Genomic DNA, 16,154 nt, shown 5'->3' with positions numbered 1-16,154 from the left:
AAAATTGGTCCATGTTTTTCAGCAAATGGATGATGGAGTTGGAATTTGAGCTTACACTATCAGGCTCAGACCTATGTATCTAGTTATTACATGATATTATCAAGGGACTGATGGTCCGTTCAAATCTCTTACAAACAAATAAGAGGACATTAATACTTCTGGAAAATGGGCAATTAATTTGAACAGATAATTCACAAGTGCACATATCTCTTCTCTTCTTTGAAACTCTCATCACACCTATGGTTGATTGCCTGGATAGCTTTTTGTGCAGAAGCCTAACCCATTAAATACAGAAAAAAAAAAATACAGTACAGTAAAAATCTGAGTAAAAATAGTAACCTCCACGGTGGGCAAAAGTATTAAAGGGAGTGTTAAAATCTCAGATTGCTTATCAAACTGAATGGAAATTTTAATTTATTAGAAAAATATACCATTTATAAAATTTTTATTCTTTTAAAATGTTTATTGTACAAAACTCATTTCAATCACTTGAAAATGACCGTGCAGATCACTCTGTACATCACTGGTTAAAAATGACTGAAATGGAGAAGTTGAAATCTACCTTTTCCACCTTTTTATCCAGACCATTAATCTTCCATTATGCTGGCATAATAAATGATTAATACATCATGGAAGCATCGAATAGTTTACATAGAGTAAAAGACAAAGTTTAAAGGTTATCTATTTTAATATCACTCCTTTGAATTTTTATTTCATAATTACTAAAGTGGATATTCACTATATTCTTCCATTACTTTCAAAGGTATCTCTTATTGATGGGAAGTCATCAATATAAAAATATTTTAAAATATGATTCTCTGCTCCTCTCCTTTTGACAGATAGCCGCATCTTCTGGTGCAGTGCACCCGTGTCCCTGAGACATGAAGGTGAGGGTTGGAGTAAATGGATTTGGCTATATTGAGTGCCTGGTCATCAGGGCTATTTTAACTCTGGCAAAGTGGATACTGTCAGCATCGATGACCCCACCCACGGCAAATTCCACAGCACAGTCAAGGCTGAGAACGGAAAACTTGTCATCAATGGAAAACCCATCTCTATGTTCCAGGAGCAAGATCCCACCAACATCAAATGGTGGTGATACTGGTGCCGAGTATGTTGTGGAGTCCACTGGGGTCTTCACCACCATGGAGAAGGCTGGGGCTCACTTGAGCCCCTTCTGGTGATGTACCCATGCATATGATAGGTGTGAGCCATGAGAAGTATGACAACTCCCTCGAGATTGTCAGCAATGCCTCCTGCACCACCAACTGTTTGGCCCCTCTGGCGAAGGTCATCCATGACAACTCTGGTATCGTAGAGGGACTCATGACCACAGTCCATGCCTTCACTGTCACCCAGAAGACCATGGACAACCCTTCTAGGAAGCTGTGGTGTAATGGCTAAGAGGCTGCCCAGAACATCATCCCTGCTTCTGCTGGTGCCACCAAGGCTGTAGGCAAGGTCATCCCTCAGCTGAATGGGAAGCTCATTGGCATGGACTTCCATGTCCTCACCCTCGGTTTTAATTTATTAGAAATACAGGCCATTTATATTTTTTATTCTTTTAAAATTATTGTTTATTATACAAATAATACAGGTCAGTCGCGGATCTAACCTGCTACCTCTCAAAGACTACTTTGTCAAGTTCATTTCCTAGTATGACAATAAATTTGGCTACAGCAACCAGGTGGTGGACCTTATGGTCCATGTGGCCTTCAAGGAATAAGAGCCCACTGGAATACCAGCCCAAGCAAGAGCAAGAGGAAGACAGATGCCCTCAGCTGCTGGGAAGTCCCTGCCCCAACTTATCCCCCAACATACTGAGAATCTCATGACCTCTACACAGTTTCCATCCCAGACCCCCTGAAGAAGGAGAGGGGTTTGGGGAGCCATACCTCGTCATGTACCATCAATAAAGTATACTGTACCCAGCCAATAAATGAATAATAAAAAATATAAATATAATGAAATTTTACCTACACAGTAAATTGGAAAATTAGGAAGCAAATCAGGGAGAGCATTTTAATTCCTGTTCAAATACAATTAACTTACAGTCATCTATAGAGTAAGAAAATGAGGACTTCTGATATGAATTACATAAAATCAATATATCTGGAAAAAACAAACCAGAACCCAAAGTCTATTATCAGGCAACAATTTACTGAGTTGAACTGGAAATACCTTAGTTTACTGTTTAACAGCAGAGCTAATCAAGAATTTAATAAGTATCAGAAAAATCATTTGTCCATCACTACATACTCACATATTTACTGAAAAGAAAATTTATTTTTGCAGTGTACTTCTGGCATTATTTAACAACCTCTTAGTGCAAGGTATAAATATACAAATATATTGAAAGTAGTTTGTTTAAGCATAAAATACATGCAGCAGTGAAATCTTCAAGTGATGCCCAATCTCAATTTAAGAGATTTTCTCAATTCCCAACTGAACCTAAAATCCAGGTTAGCTTTTTTTTAATCACATATCTATAAAGAAATTTTTATTCAGAATACATAAACAACTCTAAATACTTAATCATAAAAGGACAATAAACCAATTAAAAATAAGTAAAGAATTTAAATAGACATTTCTCCAAAGAATATAAAAAATGGTCCTTAAAAATATGAAATGATTCTGGAGGAGGAAAAATATGGCAGAGGACCAGAATTGAGCTGGATATCTACCAGACCACTCTGAACACCCACAAAATCAGCCTGAGATGTAAGAAGATAGATCTGGGTCTCTACAAACAGAATATCGTGGGCGGTTGGTTTCAAGGTATGAAGCAGGGAGCCCTGATTCCACAGGCAGGTATTGGAGGATACACAGCAGTGGGAGGGAGCCTGGCCATGGGGATCCTGCACCACCAGTGAGCATAGCCTCCGGTGCTGGAGATGGGGCACAGACTCACAGACTGGTAGTGGTGGGGAAAGGACTTTAGATGGAAACTGGAGCGGCGGGGCCACGACTGTGAACTGGGGATGGCTGGAGGTTTTAGAAGCACAAAGGGCAGAGAGGAGCCTGGACCTGGAGGAGAGGACTGGGAGCACTGTGGAAGTGCGCACAACCCAGGAGGCTGCATTTTATAGCAGAACAGACAGAAACAGAGATAGTGTGGCCCGGAGAGCTCACTGAAGAACAGACTATGATCTCTCTGCTCTGAGGCAGAGGGTTGGAAATGGTCTCTTCTGCTCTGACTCACAGAAGAGATGCGGAAAGCCACCAGGGAAAGCCGCCACAGAACAAAAGCCCCCCAAAACCGGTTTTCACTGAGCCCATTCCCCCCTCAGGGGCAGGGCAACTCTGCCCAAACAGGGCTACCTGAGTAACAGCATGGTTACAAGAGGCCAGCAATCCTAAACTCCCTATAAAACAGGTGCATCTTGCTTGGGTTCTGGTCAATAATTTGGACTCTATACATTCCCTCAACCACCCCTCAACAGAATGACTAGGAGGAGACACCCCCAAAATAGGAAACACTCAGAGATTATGACTTATGCCACAGATTTACAAATGGATTTAGATATAACCAAGATGTCGGAGATGGAATTCAGGCTAGCAATTGTGAAGAAAATAGCTAGAATGGAGAAATCAATTAATGGCAACATAGAGTCTCTAAGGGCAGAAATGAAAGCTGAATTGGCAGAACTTAAAAATGCTATCAATGAGATCCAATCTAATCTAGATAATCTAACAGCTAGGGTAAGCAAGGCAAAAACGAAATAGTGACTTAAAAGACCAATTAATACATAAAAAGGGAAAAGAGGAGGCCAGGGAAAAACAACTCAAAATCCACGAAGACAGAATCAGAGAAATAATGACACCGTGAAATGTTCCAATGTCAGAATTATTGGAATCCCGGAGTGGGTGGAGAGAGAGAGAGGACTAGAAGATACATTTGAGCAAATCATAGCTGAGAACTTCCCTAATCTGGGGAATGAAACAAACATTCGTGTCCTAGAGTCAGAGAGGACCCCTCCCAAGATCAACGAAAACAGGCCAACACCCCAGGTGTAATAGTAAAACTCACAAATCTTAGAACCAAGGGAACCATCTTAAGGGCAGTTAGGGGGAAGAGATTCCTTATGTACAGAGGGAGGAACATCAGATTAACGTCAGACCTATCCACAGAGACCTGGCAAGCCAGAAAGGCCTGGCAAGACATATTCAGGGTACTAAACGAGAAGAACATGCAGCCAAGAATATTTTATCTGGCAAGGCTGTCATTTAGAATGGATGGAGACATGCAGAGCTTCCAGGACTGGCATAAACTGAAAGAATATGTGACCACTAAGTCGACCCTGCAAGAAATATTAAGGGGGGGGTTCTATAAAAGGAGAAAGACCCCAAGAGTGATAAACAACAGAAATTTTCAGGGACAATCTATAAAAACAAGGTCTTCACAGGCAACATGATGACAATTAATTCATATTTTTCAATAATCACTCTCAACGTGAATGGCCTAAATGCTCCCATAAAACGGCACAGGGTTGCAGATTGGATAAAAAGACAGGACCCATCCGTATGCTGTCTACAAGAGACTCATTTTGAACCTAAAGATACATCCAGACTGAAAGTGAAGGGATGGAGATCCATCTTCCATGCCAGTGGACCTCAAAAGAAAGCTGGGGTAGCAATTCTTATATCAGACAAATTAGATTTTAAACTAAAGTCTGTAATTAGAGACACAGAAAGACACTATATCATTCTTAAAGGGTCTATCCAACAAGAAGATCTAACAATTTTAAATAGCTATGCCCCCAACATGGGAGCAGCCATCTACATAAGCCACCTGTTAACCAAAATAAAGAGTCATATTGATAACAATACGTTAATTGTAGGAGAGCTCAATACTCCACTCTCAGCAACAGATGATCATCTAAGCAGAAAATCAACAAAGAAACAAGAGCTTTGAATGACACACTGGACCAGATGGACCTCACAGATATATACAGAACACTCCGCCCTAAAACAACAGAATACTCATTCTTCTTGAGCGCACATGGAACTTTCTCCAGAATAGACCATACACTGGGTCACAAATCAGGACTCAACCTATACCAAAAGATTGAGATTGTTCCCTGCATCTTCTCAGACCATAATGCTTTAAAAATGGAACTTACTTAATCACAAGAAAAAATTTGGCAGAAATTCAAACACTTGGAAGCTAAAGACCACTCTACTCAAGAATGTTTGGGTCAACCAGAAAATCAAAGAAAAACTTAAACAATTCATGGAAACCAATGAGAATGAAAACACATCGGTCCAAAACCTATGGGATACTGCAAAGGCAGTCCTAAGGGGGAAATACATAGCCATCCAAGCCTCACTCAAAAAACAGAAGAATCCTGAATTCACCAACTAACTCTACACCTTAAAGAACTAGAGAAAAAGCAACAAACAGTGCCTAAGAATTAGAAGAGAAATAATTAAGATTAGAGCAGAGATCAATGAATTAGAAACCAGAAATACAGTAGATCAGATCAATGAAACTAGAAGTTGGTTCTTTGAAAGAATTAATAAGATCAATAAACCACTGGCCAGACTTATCCAAAAGAAAAGAGAAAGGACCCAAATTAATAAAATTATGAATGAAAGGGGAGAGATCACGACTAACACCAAGGAAATAGAAACAATTATTAGAAATTATTATCAACAACTATATGCCAATAAATTGAGCAACCTGGAAGAAAAGGATGCCTTCCTGGAAACTATAAATTGTCAAGACTGAAACAGGAAGAAATTGACAACATGAATAGACCAATAACCAGTAATGAGATTGAAGCGGTGATCAAAAACCTCCTAAAAAACAAGAGTCCAGGGCCTGATGGATTCCCTGGGGAATTCTACCAAACATTCAAAGAAGAAATAATACCTATTCTCCTGAAGCTATTTCAAAAAATAGAAACAGAAGGAAAGCTTCCAGACTCATTCTTTGAGGCCAGCATTACCTTAATTCCCAAACCAGACAAAGACCCCATCAAAAAGGAGAATTTCAGACTGATATCCCTGATCAATATGGATTCCAAAATCCTCAACAAAATCCTAGCTAATAGGATCTAACAATACATTAAAAGGATCATCCACCACGACCAAGTGGGATTTATCCCCGGGATGCAAGGGTGGTTCAACATTTGCAGATCAATCAGTGTGATAGAACCCATTAGTAAGAGGAGAGAGAAGAACCATATGGTCCCCTCAATTGATGCAGAAAAAGCATTTGACAAAATACAGCATCCTTTCCTGATTAAAACTCTTCAGAGTATAGGGATAGAGGGAATATTCCTCAAGATCATAAAATCCATCTATGAAAAACCCACAGTGAATACCATCCTCAATGGGGAAAAGCTGGGAGCCTTTCCCTTAAGATCAGGAACACATCAAGGGTGCCCACTCTTGCCACTATTGTTCAACATAGTACTGGAAGTCCCAGCAACAGCAGTCAGACAACAAAAAGAAATAAAACGTACTCAAATTGGCAAAGAAGTCAAACTCTCTCTTTTCGCAGATGACATGATACTTTATGTGGAAAACACAAAAGACTCCACCCCCAAATTACTAGAACTCATACAGCAATTCAGTATTGTGGCAGGATACAAAATCAATGCACAGAAATCAGTTGCTTTCTTATACACTAACAATGCAACTGTAGAAAGACAAGTTAGAGAAACGATTCCATTTACAATAGCACCAAAAAGCATAAGATACCTCAGAATAAACCTAAACAAAGAGGTAAAGGATCTATACTCTAGGAAATACAGAACACTCATGAAAGAAATTGAAGAAGACACAAAAAGATGGAAAAATATTCCATGCTCATGGATCGGAAGAATAAACACTGTTAAAATGTCTATGCTACCCAGAGCAATCTATACCTTCAATGCCATCCTGATCAAAATTCCAATGACATTTTTCAAAATGCTGGAATAAACAATCCTAAAATTTGTATGGAATCAGAAAAGACCCCGAATCACCAAGGAAATGTTGAAAAAGAAAAACAAAGCTGGGGGCATCACGTAACCTGACTTCAAGCTGTATTACAAAGCCATGATCACCAAGACAGCATGATACTGGCACAAAAACAGACATATAGACCAATGGAACAGGATAGAGAGCCCAGATATGGACCCTTAACTCTATGGTCAACTAATCTATGACAAAGCAGGAAAAGATATGCAATGGAAAAAAGACAGTCTCTTCAATAAATGGTGCTGGGAAAAGTGGACAGCCACATGCAGAAGAATGAAACTCGACCATTCTCTAACACCATTCACAAAGATAAACTCAAAATGGATGAAAGACCTCAGTGTGAGACAGGAATCCATCCAAATCCTAGAGGAGAACATAGGCAGTAACCTCTTTGACATCGGCCACAGCAACTTCTTTCAAGATACATCTCCAAAGGCTAGTGAAACAAAAGCAAAAATAAACTTTTGGGACTTCATCAAGATAAAAAGCTTCTGCACAGCAAAGGAAACAGTCAACAAAACAGAGAGGCAACCCACAGAATGGGAGAAGATATTTGCAAATGACACTACAGATAAAGGGCTGGTATCCAAGATCTATAAAGAACTTCTCAAACTCAACACCCAAAAAACAAATAATCAAGTCAAAAAGTGGGCAAAAGACATGAAAAGACACTTGTCCAAAGAAGACATACAAATGGCTAACAGACACATGAAAAAATGTTCATCATCATTAGCCATCAGGGAAATTCAAATCAAAACCACACTGAGATACCACCTTACACCAGTTAGAATGGCAAAAATTGACAAGGCAAGAAACAACAAATGTTGGAGAGGTTGTGGAGAAAGGGGAACCCTCTTACACTGTTGGTGGGAATGCAAGTTGGTACAGCCACTTTGGAAAACAGTGTGGAGGTGCCTCAAAAATTAAAATTAGAGCTACCCTATGACCCAGCAATTGCACTCCTGGGTATTTACCCCAAAGACACAGATGTAGTGAAAAGAAGGGCCATATGCAATGTTCATAGCAGCAATGTCCACAATAGCCAAACTGTGGAAAGAGCTGAGATGCCCTTCAACAGATGAATGGATAAAGAAGATGTGGTCCATATGTACAATGGAATATTACTCAGCCATCAGAAAGGATGAATACCCAACTTTTACATCAACATGGATGGGACTGGAGGAGATTATGCTAAGTGCAATAAGTCAAGCAGAGAAAGTCAATTATCATATGGTTTCACTTATTTGTGGAACATAAGAAATAGCATGGAGGACATTAGGAGAAGGAAGGGAAAAATGAAGGAGGGGAAATTGGAGGGAGAGATGAACCATGAGAGACTATGGACTCTGAGAAACAAATGGAGGATTTTAGAGGGGAGGGGGGAGGGGGGATGGGTTATCCCGGTGATGGGTATTAAGGAGGGCATATACTGCATGGAGCACTGGGTGTTATACGAAAACAATGAATCATGGATCACCACATCAAAATGTTAATCACCATGTGTTTAACATAACATAATAAAATTAAATTTAAAAAAAGAATATGAAATGATTTTCAACATCATTGGCCATTTAGAAAAATACAAATCAAAACCACATAGATACCACTTCACACACAGTAGATTGACTATAACTAAAAGGGCAGATAATATTAAGTGTTGGTGAGGATATGGAAAATTCAGAAATTTATGCCCTTGTTAAAATCATTTTCTACACTGATTCACTCATCCTCTGCAATAATCGCTGGAAAAAGACCAGTACTTCTTAAGCTCGACTTCTTGTTTACACTACTGCTGGAGAAATTTGAAAAAACTGTGCTGCATGATGTCACTTAAATACTATGATCATGAATCTCTGACAGGCACTCACCATTCACCATATAATCTTGTAAACTTTTTAAAATACACTTTTCCTGTGTTTTGGACTAAATTGTGCCCCCCACCATCCCTACTTTATATGTTGAAGCCCTAATTTCTAGAATGACTATATTTGGAGATAGGGCCCATAAGAAGGAAATAGAGGTTAGGTTAGGTTAGTTTAGGTTAGGTCATAAGAGTAAGTCCTTATAAGGACAGAAGTCCTTGTAAGAAGAAGAAGAGACAGGAGAACACTCTCTTTACAGAAAAGGCCATATTGAGGACACAGCAGGAAGCTGTGTATATTAAAATATACATACCAAAAATCCAGCCATTTAAAGCATATAATTCAATTATTTTAGCATATTCACAATGTTATATAACCATCACCAGTCAACATTAGAATATTTTCATTATTCCCAAAAGAAATCCCCCACCTATTAGCAGTCATACCCCACCCCACCCCTGGCCCTAGATAAGCACTAATCACTAATCTCCTTTTTGTTACTATAAAGTTGTTTATTCTTAACATTTAATATAAGAGAATCAGGGATGCCTGGGTGGCTCAGTTGGTTAAGCATCTGCCTTCTGCTCAGGTCATGATCCCAGGGTCCTGGGATCGAGCCCCGTGTCCAGCTCCCTGCTCAGTGGGGAGCCTCCTTCTCCCTCTCCCTACAGCCCACCCCTCAAACTCGTTCTCTCTATCTCTCATAAATAAATAAAATCTTTAAAAAATGTGTAAAGAGAATCATACAATATGGGAAATTTACAACTTGCTTTTTTAACTTAACAAAGTTTTCAAGAATTATTGATGTTGTAGCATGTATCAATATGTCATTCCTTTCTTGGCCTAGTAATATTCCATTGAACAGGTTAGCTTTTTACACAAAATCCACTAATTTTACCTCCAAAGTCATTGTCTCTCCTTTTTGCTAACAATGGAAAAGAAAAGACAAATGTTAAGGAAAAAGCACATGGAAACAGATTAACTGGACAATCAGCTTCGAAAAATTGATTCTAATGGACATCTTTAGGCTCTAGGTAAGTTCACATCTGGAATAGACCATTGAAACACTTGGGAAATCCCCCCTCTTTTTTTTTTTTTTTTTACCTTTGTACATATTCACAACTATAAGGAAATAATATTTATTCATTTTTTAGTCACAAGTGGTAACTTTAGATTGTTGAATAATTAAATATATTTCTCTACCACTAAAAAAATTAGTTTTCGATCTTGTTTACTTACCCAACATATAAAAATTCCTTCTCCTTTACCATTTTATGCATAGGAACTCAGCTTCTCTGATAATAGAGTTCTGGTTTTGTCTTTTCACAGAAGTATCTATTTTCTAATTCATAACATAACTACTTCATTTTCTCCCTCTATATCTGGTTATAAATTAGCTAATATTTCAACAGTGATAAATACCTCTCCTCCAATTTCCTTTCTGACTTTCTAACTTACTTTTACCTTAGATTTTGCATTGTTCTTTGATGACTATGAATTTAAAAAAAGAATCACTGAATACTGAACTGAATTTGAAATTACAACATAGTTAGCAATATTTCACTGGAATATTCACTGAGTATATTATTCAATCTAAGATATATAGACGTTTACGAAGACACTATTTCCAGAGCAAAACATAATTAAGTTGGTAGTGAGACATTCACATAAAGTTAACTGATTTGGGAACCCCAAATGAAAATTCTATTGCAATAATTATTTGAATAATATGTTTAGCATCTACTTCCCAGTTAATAGCTAATTCTTAATACCAGTGATTGACTAATAACCCATTACACTGATACTCATGTTCCTTTCAAAATCAATACAAAAAATACACTATTTTATAAATTGGTACTTTTATAATTAACTGTCAATGAAAAAGATCATTTTTTTCTATCAAGTCTATAAAGTTCTATGAGTTATATTAAAAACCTCAAGGAAATTATCTTTTCTACTAATTCCATCTTTAAAAATTGAGAACTATTATTTAATATACTATAGTGAAGATTTTGGTCTCATTTTTCCTCACACTTGGAGAAAAGCTAACATTTTATATCCCCCAAATTATATTCTTTTGTTCTTACTTTAAAATGTATTTAGGGGCACCTGGGTGGCTCAGTCAGTTAAGCAGTTGTCTTTGCCTCAGTTCATAATCTTGGGGTCCTAGGATCGAGCCCTGATCTGGCTCCCTGCCCAGCAGGGAGCCTGCTTCTCCTTCTCTCTCTGCCCCCCCCACTCATGCTCTCTCTCTCTTGCTCTTTTTTACTCTCTCAAATAAACAAATAAAATCTTTTATTTTTTTATTTTTATTTTTTTATTTTTATTTTTTTTAAAGATTTTATTTATTTGCTTTTTTAACCCTGGGATCATGGCCTGAGCTGAAGGCAGACACTTAACCGACTGAGACACGCAGGTGCCCCATAAATAAAATCTTTTTTAAAAAAGTATTTATTTTCCTCTTGGAGAGGAAAATTTTATAGCTACCTTCTTTTAAAAGTATTATAAAGATTTTATCTCATTTGAGTTATGTTATATTCCGTACTTATTTTAAAACAGAGTATTTCTAAAATATGTTTTAACTCAACTATATTTCTTTGTTCTAATGCAATAAGAACCCAATTCCAAGCACCTGGTAATGTGTGTTGCTGTAAATTCACTTAGTGCCTTGTGTTTATCTGCTTCAACTGCCTTCCTCAGTCATGAATCCTGTAACATAAACATCAATATTTCTTTCAAAAGTTGCCTACAAACTACCAAATAGATCTAAGAATTGCACAAACTGACCCTATTGACTGTATCCACAAAGCTGGATATTTGAAAATTATTTACAGTATCAATTATATTACCTGATGTTTAATATCAGAGCTAGCAAGAATTGGCACTGCCAGAAATGAAATGTGACTGTTCTAAAGATTAATAGTTGTTAGCCATCTATTTGGGGCCTCTATATTTTGGAATTGGGTATCTATGTTTAAGTGACAGCTATAAAATTCCCTTTTAATTATCCTATGTGTACCTTGAATGCACTTAAGTAGAATCAAATATCTAGATAAACAACATTCAAATACCTACATTTACCTAACTAAGAGAGGATAGTCAGTAAGAATTGGGTGGGGGGGGGGTGGCAGGGAAGGAAATTAGAACCACAAGTCTGTGTTCCAGGGCCTTCTTTGACTTTCAAGAGTGGGTCAGCCTTGGGCAAGTCACATGATTCTGAGATTTTTATTCTTCCTCCGCACAACAATGACAGTGAACAAGAAAGTCTTTGAGGTCCCTTTAAATTTGAATTATCCTTAACTATACTGTGAAATTGAATAAAGGAAAAGTCATCATCAGTCCCAGACCCCAATAGGAAGAGAGATGTCTTGCATTCCCAAAAAGAAACCTATACTTTATTGCTCCAGCAAGGAGTTAGAAAGATTTCTTCCTTGACCAGCAATAGCCCATCCAATGACACACTGTCACAACTCAGTCAATGAAAAGCCACTACACTTTGAATTCCCAATTTACTCCAATGAATTTTTTATTTTCAATAGCCCCTCCCAACTCCTCACTTTCTTCTATAAAAGAACATTCCTCTTCTTTGTTCTCCAGACTTGCTATGGTTTTGCCATAGCTTGCATGTCCTGAATTGCAATTTTTTGTTATCCCCAAATAGCCCATTTTGCTGGTAATATAACTGGCTATTTTATTTTTAAGGTTAACAATACACTAAGTTAATTAAATAAGGAGGCCATTACACTGATGTGACTCTAATGTCATGGTGGCCTACACAAGCATACCAAAATCTAATCCTGTAAGTGCCTCTGGGTTATGAAACCAAAATGCTATTAGGATAACCAATCATAAACAGCTAACTAGGCTTTAACCTAGGGCCAATCAACAATTTCCTTACTTTGCATCCATCTTCTCTCTATAAATGTCTCTGTGAAGGAGTGCTCCTAATCACTTCTACTTTGGTGTTGCTCAATTCAAATCAATCTTTTTCTCAAATAAACCCTTACATTTTTAATATGCCTCAGTTTAATCTTTTAACAACACTCAGCTATCTGAGCAAGAAAGGCTTAAAGGGCAAAAATTTATCTCAACAGAGAAGAACATTAATGTAACAGAGAAAATGAATACAATATAATTTGTTGAATAGTGGGTGAAGATGAAGAAGAATTCTAGAAGTCTTTCCCATCACCAAATAATTCAGTTTTTAATAAATCTTCTCACTGACATGATCAAAAGGGAGAAGAACCTATAAAAGAATTCAGTGGCAACTTTTACAGCATTTTGCAAAACATACTGTCATAGCGAAGTCCCTGGTTCCTTAGGTTTCCACATTACCCAGTCTGTGTCACAGCTAATAGAAAAGACTATAGAAAAATAATGAATGAAGGCTCATTCTGAATCATGGGGTTTGGTCCTCTGCAGAAGGAGCAAATAAGAACTCTCTGCTTTTAGAATACAAAACCTAAGACAAGCGACAATTCTAGTGTTTCTCTCTGTGCAATGTGGTCGATCTAGCATGGGGTTTCTGCAGGGAGCCTATGGGGTATGTAGAGTCCAGTCTTATAACTGGATGAATTCACACACATGTAATTTAATCTTATGGGAGGATGGGAACTGGCAGGACCACACTCAGAGTATATATTTACATAAACAGTACTCAACAGTCTAAAATATATACACATTTAATCTTATTCATCTACAAATAATAATAATTCATTCCATTAACCTTCTCAACTAAACTTTTTTAAAAGATTTTATTCATTTCTTTATTTGAGAAATAGAGTGAGGGGAAGGAATAGAGGGAGAGGGACAAGCAGACTCTACGCTGAGTGCAGAGCTTGACAGGGGGCTCAATCTCACCACCCTGCGATCATGACCTGAGCCGAAATCAAGAATCGGATGCTTAACTGACTGAGCTACCCAGGCGCCCCTCAACTAAATATTTTTCATTGTATTGTTAAATTACTTAAACAAGAAGGCCATTAGGCTGAGGTAGTTTTAATGCGTTGGCAGCCTAGGTAAGCAAACGAAAATCTAAGCCTATAAATGCCTCAAGTTTACAAAATCAAAACACTAGGGACAACCAATCACAAACAGCTAATTGGGCTTTAAGTCACAGCCAATCAAATAATTTCCTTTCCTTGCCTTTAAACATTTTCCATATGTCTTTCCCTAGAGCTCCTGTGAGCAAACACTCCTAAACACTTCTGGTTTGGCATTGCCCAATTTGGATCTATTTTCACTCAAATAAACTTAAATTTTTAATATGCTTGGTTTATCTTTTAACGCTTCAATGTCTCCCAAAATTAAATGGAACCTTTCGATTATTTTCAGAGCTGTGCGCATAAAGAAGCGGGACCTATCTTAGAACTACGATAAGGTTCGTTTTTCCAGAAGGAGAAGACTGATGAACGGCCCCACCCCCAAAAGAATGCAGTCTGAGTGGGCTACATCCAAGAGATGAGTTTCTCTCCAAAGACCAGAGTAGTCAAAAATATAGAAGTCTGTATTTTTGTTTATATGGAAAATAAATGGCCTGTTAAGAGGCTTACAATTTGACATAGGACAATAATATACACAATTGATATAAAAGCCTTGTTTATGTGGTAACTTAGGAACATTTTCATTCTTTAAAGGACCAAACAAAAATAGCTTGCTTCACATCCACATCTCCCATGGCTCTCGGATAAAGGTTTTAGAAAAAAATGGTTGTTTATTTGAATAAAGAGAATACATTTATTTCTGTTCTAGTATAGTAATAAAAATTAATCATTTATATTTATTCATACATTTGGATCTTTTTAAACTAAAACCATCAGTTTGAAGCTTGCTTTCTCAGTTCAGATTAAAAGCTATGGAGTGTTTGAGGAATTCATGTAGTTTGTAAATATTTGCTTTTGGTGACAAATGATAGTAATTAAATAAACTGCTGTGTGTTTTACTGAATGAGCAATGTAAGAACATTTAGGCATGTAGATTCAAAGGGTAAATCTCTTCATTTTAAAAGCATTTTACTACTTTACATCTTTAATGAAAGTTTTGATTATTGGTGATGTACTGTCACCAGTTTATACTCAGGTTAAATTAGTTAACCATATTTTCTTAACTAATCAAATTATTAACAACTCTTAAGCATACTATACCTGCTACATCTCTCATAAAGAAAAACTGCAGGAAGAATAATGAAGTTCTGAGTATAAAGTCAAATATCATTTGGCTTCATGGGGTATAACCCACACCTGGATATTAATGGGTGTGCGTGTATGTGTGTATCTTCCTTCCAGTGGAAAGATCATGGACTTTCTTTTCGGACATCTTTGGGTCTGAATTTAAGAGTAACCTTTCTTGGCTGTGTGAAATTAGGTGAGTTATCAGGCTCTTGAAACCTCAGCTTTGGTTTTGTTTTAATCTATAAAAAAAAGGAACTACAGACATACAGTACATACAGTTCATAATCCTAAAGATGAAATGACAAATTCTCAAAGTTCCGTTTCTCTTTCTGTCTTCTATTCATTTGTCAGCATGTTTTCTTCCTCCTCACTGCTCTTCCACACTCTCCTTTACTATTGCTTGTCATTTCTCTTTGATGTGGCAGAGCCGGAAAGATCTTCCACCACAAAACAAAACTCTTTCCCATTTCCTGTTGAGCTCACAACTACACCTCTCAGCCCCCCTCCCCTGGGAGTTAGGTGCAGCCATGGAAGGTAGGCAGAGGTGAAAAGCACTGCTTCCAGGTCTGAACCACAGACGCCTTGATGTCATAGCCTGCTCTCTTTTTCCACTCGCTGGCTGAATGTACACGACTCAAAGGACAAGGAGGACGGCAGATTCAAAACCATAGATGAAAGGTGCCTGAGTCCTCACACACTTTGTGAACACCAGCATTGAACTATAATCAAAACTACAGTTCTTTTATATAAAGCCACCGAGAATAGGGATTATTTTCACATAAACTCGCGTTACTTTATTTTGTGCAGAAATCGGTACCTGGAACCGAGACGCCGTGGTTGCACTGCCTTAGGGATCACGTAGCTGTTAGTAAGAAAATGGCTATGGAAGCGGAACCCAGAGAGCCACACTATGCTGTGGGAAACATGTGGCAAAAATGCCACCTGCATTAACATAACAGGAAGCCCTAGGCCTGTAACTCTAGAGAAAAGAGGCTGGAAAACAAAATGCTAGGTTTTCTACTGGCCAGTATTAGCAATACAGAAGGAAGAGATAACCCCACCAAACAAGGAGCAGCCTGAAAGTTAAAAAATTTTAAAAAATTAAAGAAAAGGAAAGAAAGAAACAATCCAGAAATCTGAGATCTCGCAGAGT

General features: G+C 37.7%; 1 pseudogene; it reads left to right on the top strand.

The window, feature by feature from the left end:
* Positions 1 to 881: 881 nt before the first annotated feature.
* Positions 882 to 16,154, top strand: part of LOC110583578 — a 117,392-nt pseudogene continuing 102,119 nt past the window's right edge.

This window comes from Neomonachus schauinslandi, chromosome 8 (assembly GCF_002201575.2).
Source record: "Neomonachus schauinslandi chromosome 8, ASM220157v2, whole genome shotgun sequence".
In the NCBI taxonomy this organism is placed as follows: domain Eukaryota; kingdom Metazoa; phylum Chordata; class Mammalia; order Carnivora; family Phocidae; genus Neomonachus; species Neomonachus schauinslandi.
This window is presented reverse-complemented; position numbering and strand designations above follow the sequence as displayed.